Raw genomic sequence first — 5,654 nt, 5'->3', positions numbered from 1 at the left:
AAGATATGGATTTAGGAACACAGGAAGATATGGTTATGTTTGAAGTATGTCAGGTTTGTATTGGGTTAGCATTGTGAATCTTCAGTGGAGAAAATTTATTCCTAATCTGAAAGGAACAACAAAAAACCTTGGGTGAAATTCAGCTTTAAATAAAACAGGTGATATTCTCCCCAAGACAGAAGCCAGACACAAGTTTTTTGTAGCACAAATAGGCTCTTCATCTCTGCTAGAGTAAAGCTTTACATTCATAAAGACCTTGAGCTGGCCTCTCAGTCTGTGGGTGACTCTGTGGGCTGCTGTTCAGCAAATCACACAATGCTTATTCACGTAGTTTTGATTAACAAGATTTTCTGTGGCAGTGATTGAATTCCTTCCTAGGTATAGACCATCCAGCAAGAAATGCTTCGCTGCTCTCAAAATACCTTGTTTCTCATCAGCATACGTGACACTTTTAGTTTCTTTTAAAAGATTTGTCTAAGTTTTAGGATAGCCCTTATAAAATACAATGTTAAAACTGCATGAGGAAATGGTGGAGTTGGAATAGTAGTGTTTCCAAGTGTTCTCACCTCTCAAAAACTGCCTAGAACAAAGCAGCCCTGGGTGGTAAAGAAAAACCTAGAATACCTCATATCCTGTCAGTATTTGGCTTTTGGAAGCATTTACATAATTCAGCAACCCAAAGGAATTGTAATAATGAAAGCAAAGGGTGCTGATGTCTTTTCTTTTTCTCTTTTTTCGCTTTTTTCCATTTCATCTTTTCTTTGGTAGGGTGATCAGGCCACTGAAAAGGGGAGAGTGCCTTGTGGGATAAATGCAGCAGTTTCAAGAGCCAGTGAGACCTGAGGGTATTCTGGCATTTTTAGTCCATTGTTGTTAAAATGTATAGACTCCCATTTCTGAAGTGTCTTACGGCTGGCACTGTTGCTTCTGTGGCTGTGTGCAGTTGCTGATTTGAATTCATTAAGCAAACAATAGATTCAGAGTCTGTTCCTGAAACAAAGGTTCCGTATCACCGGAGCGACAGTGCTGTAGGTTGCAGAACTTCTGGTTAATTATTCTTAAATGCAATTACTACACTGTACGTAGGGTTTGTGTCATTTACTGCTCAAAGTGAGCTTGATGTTCAAAGACGTTTTCTTTGTCTGTCTGTAATGTAGTCATACGTGGGACACCGCAGTTAATGAGTTCTAAATGTCAGGAAGTATTCTAGCTACTTGGGTGGGATCTGAGACGTGTATCCCTCAGAGCCTGCTGTAAATTGTTTAATCAAAATAGTGGTGCTTTTGAAAGGGTTGTCTATCCAGTGTGTGCAAATGAATGGATGCAAAAGGTGATGTTAGTACATGGAATTAATAGTATGCTAATCATCATGAAGGTGCTCTCACTTAGTGAGGTCCGTTGTATCTGAAGCTTAAATTGAACTGCTGCTTCTGTGTTGTTACTGCCACAGTTAACATGTTAGATGGATTAAAGCTCAGGGAGGTACAGCTCCCGGGACGGTGCTCGCAGTTGTTCCTTGCTGTACAAACACATCTTAGGAGAAACAGAATGTAACCTGACCACTAAGTCCTTGTGGCTATGAGGAGATGTAAATTTGTTTCATTCTTTATTTATTCCGCCCCCCTTTTTATTTCCACCTTTTTTTTTTCCAGTTGAGAGCATACTGTACCTCAGTTTTTCCAGTCAGTAAAGCTCTTTGACAAGCTTGCAGGCAAACCTGCAGCTCACTGCCTCATTGCATACTGGAGCAGCCAGTGAAAACCACAAGGCCTTAGCGATACCTTTCTTCCTTCCAGTGTTGCTGTTCTGTGCCTGAATGAGTATCAATTATTAATTTAGATGACTAGTCACATAATGCGAACGTTGGAACTATTGTTACAAGAGTTTAGGGAGGTGGATGGTAGCAGCTAAAATAAGCATTTGATGAATAAGTAATGTCTTGAAACTGAGTAAAGAAAACAACAGTTGCCTTCTTGGAGAGGAAGAATCCTCTACCTTTTATGTTCTCATGATGAATTGTCTGCTGCAAGTAATTCACTCACTTCTACAGATTGAACTGCTTTCTCAGGTAGCATTTTTCCTGTCCTCAAAATGTTTCCCATTTGAAATCAAAGCTGAAAATTTCAATAAATATCTGTAAACAAGTATCAAAGGAAAGAACTAAGTGGTACATTCTGATTTTTACCTTTTTAACCTATTTTTATTTTTAAAAATGATGGCTTCAATTAAAAGGTTATTAATCTGTGTGTTGTTACATCTCTTCACAATCTTAGTGATGTCACCCAAAGTCAGGAAATATTTTGAGAAGGGTGCCTCATTGTGTATAAACTCTTGAACTAATTATTTGTGTTGTTACTTTGGTAAGCTGCTAGATGGGTTTTCAGTTTTGTTTGCTTGCTTTGACCCCTTACATGTCTTCACTTAATATTAAATTTTGAAAGGCAGGAGTATTATGTAATATCATTATAAATATAATGAAATATTAATTATATTTTTGAATAAATTAATAATTGGTTATTTAGGAGATTCAGTAGATAATATTTTTCAAGGAAGAATATAAATCACATATTCTCTATTCACCAATATGTATAATAAAGTAGTAAAATAATACTGGAACATAGACCATGAGCAGAGTTTTAATTTCCTTTGTGCAAACAGGTACGGGCAGATGTCACGGCTGTGGCATGTCTCACCAGCTAAAAGGAGTGCTGTGGAAGATGGTAATAGCAACTATGCAGTGTAAAACAAATACATTAGCAACATTTTCCTTCTGTGAAGATCTTTCTAAGATTGTAGAGTGAAATAAGAAGCAGAGGTAGCAAAGCGATCTGTCTGCTTGTGGCAGCTCCTGCAGTTCCTACAGTGCGGAAACAAATACTGAAGCTGGAGGGTGTTTGAGCCTTGCAAGTAGGAGCAGTGGTGGCCATTGAGCTTCTGCTGAACGTCTGTTGTACAGGTACTTGCTTACTGAAGGCTTCGCCTTTGGGAATGGGGCATGGTCTGTGAGTGGGCAGGGACCCCTCCAAATTGCTGCGGTCTGACTCACCCAAGTGTCTTCCATCCCTTATGGCGCCTGTAGCTGTTCCGAGAGATGCTTTTCTTTCCCTCTGATGTTGCATCTCACGCTATCTGGATCTACATAGGTGGAAGAAATGAAGGAGCAGATGGACTTGCTTTATAAAATTAGCACTGAGATAATTTATTGCAAGCAAACTGACACTCAATGACCCACCCATCTCACAGGCCCACTCTTAGTTGACTTCTTTCATAGTATCTGAGATAATGAACAAAATGAGGGACTGTTTGGGCAATAATACTGCCTATTCACACTTAGTTCCTAACGATTGCCTAAGATACAAAGCAAATAAAATCTACCAGATGCAGCAAATTCTCTTGAGCCTAAGAAAGCAAAATTGTAATGTTGCAAATGTAAATGCTGGCATTGCAGCTTAATGCACATATAAACCCAGCAATCTATATTGTGCGATCATCATTTTTTAAGAAAGGCTGGAGCCCAGAGACTAGCAAATGTTCTCATCTGCAGTGTATCAGCAGTTCTCAGTCTTCAGCTGCTGTATAGATAATAATTCTAATTGAAGAATCATTACATGAATCCATATGTGAATGATAGATGGGCTGTAGCCTTTTGTTCGTGATGCTTTAAAAATCGAGTTGCTGTTTTCACTTTTATAAGGGGTGATTCGATTGCCTTTTTTTTTTTCCCCCTTTAATGCAACATTTTAATCAACCTGGCCTGACAGGATTTGGAATCTGAAGGAAAAACAATTTCTGTAGCTGACAAATTTTTTAAACAATAGCTGTTTAAAGGCTTGAATTGGTTACAAAGTGACTCTCCGCAGAGAGAACCTCAGTTCAAATGATTTTAATTCTGAAACCAGTGCTTGAAAAATTGTGCTCTATGTGCTCCGTAATAATTGTTTTTCATGGATTATACTTTTTTGCCTCAAAGATAATAGTGTATGCTTTAGTGCAGCTTAATAATTCTTTTTAAAAATCACAGTTAAAAAGGCATTTGCGCTGTCACTCGTCAAGCATCTGTCATATCAAAGTACTAGTAATGTATTTATCTTGATGGATAAGCTTCATTGTTCTGGACCAAATTCAGTGTAACTGGACCAAGCTTTCAGTACTCCTTTGGGGATCCTAAAGTCAAGTTCATGATCTAATTAAGATTGGTGTGATAATTATATCTGCTGCTGAACAGGAGTCTTTCATCATACCAAATTTCAGTTGCATTCAGTAGCATGGCATCAAAGCTGATCCAGTTCAGAAGCTGAATTGCTTTCTTAACGCGGATGGTGAAATTTAATTTGCCTTTAGATCCTGGATTCAAATCCAGGCTGAGTCAGCTACAACAAAATTATAACTGCTTTTTTTTTCTTTAACCTGATGTGAATAGGAAGCATACAGTGGTTTCAGCTGGGCACAACCTTACCTACTGCTTGTTCTCAAAGAGCTGCAAACATCAGGCTTACATATCTGCTGGTTGGGGGGCAGCTGGTCTTGCACAAGTGGTATGAGAGCGACAGAGGCGTGAGCATTATTAATCTTTCTTCAGGCATCCCAAGTAGGAGCACACCACTCCACTGGGAATTCAAGACAAACATCTAGTGTTTTATCGACCCATTCTCTCCAAAAGTTGTTTCTCGTGTGTATTTGTTGTGATCAAAGGACATCCAAGGAGCACGTGGACTGAGGTCTCCAACATTTTGGAAGGTTTCTGGGTTGGTTTTGTGTGTTTGGCTTGTGGTATGTTTAAAGCCTAAATTGCTGCGCCAACACTTGAAAAGATGTTTGCAGCCATTCTCGTCCAGTATCTGAACTGCTTCCGAATTGAATTCGGTGCAGTGACAGCTCAGTAAGTGCTGGGGCAGCTGGATCCCTGTCGAACACAGCAGCAAAGTCTGGCTGCAGGAGGAGAAAAGCATTCCTGCTTTGCTTTGAGACTGGAATGTCGGGCAGACCTGACAAATAGAACAAGTTTGCTGACACAAATACTGCTGAGCAGTTAGTTAATCATCTAACTAGTCTTTCTGGAGCCTGAGGAACTGCAGATAGAAAGTGTGTTTCATCTGGTCTGCAGTGTGTCAGGGGAGGAATGTAGCTATTGAGGGAAGGAGAATTGTGAAATGTAACTCAAGACAAAAAAATCTGCAACATACTGTATGACCTCTTCATTAAATACAAGTTGTCTTACTACTCTCATTGTTTTCTTCTGGCTTTCTCTCTAATGAAGCCATAATGCAGATTCTGGCTTCTGATTTTACACCACGTCTCCTTCAGTAGAGGTAGAGGAATTGCAAATGGCTTAGTAGGTGGAGCGGCTCAGGATACATTTTTACATGGAAGATGAGGAAAGTGTCTCAGAAGTTTATAAAAATAGAAATACCCTGAGCTGCTTGCTGTGCAGCTGAGGAGGTAGTGAGTCTCCAGTGACATCTGCGTATGCATAGTAAAGTCGTGACCTGCTGCACAGTGCAAGTACCAGAGAATGCTGTCAAAATACAGCTCTCATTCCATCACAGTAAGATTGGAGGGTTTTTAGCAGGCTCTGCTGTACTAGTACATCAGGAGAGGGATGGGGAGGGGGGAAGGATGGATGCCTACCAGTGCACTGCCATCCCCACTCATGC

The sequence above is a fragment of the Gallinula chloropus genome (assembly GCF_964237585.1).
Source record: "Gallinula chloropus genome assembly, chromosome: 7".
In the NCBI taxonomy this organism is placed as follows: Eukaryota; Metazoa; Chordata; class Aves; order Gruiformes; family Rallidae; genus Gallinula; species Gallinula chloropus.
The sequence above is the reverse complement of the archived record's forward strand: the minus strand, read 5'-3'. Positions refer to the sequence as shown.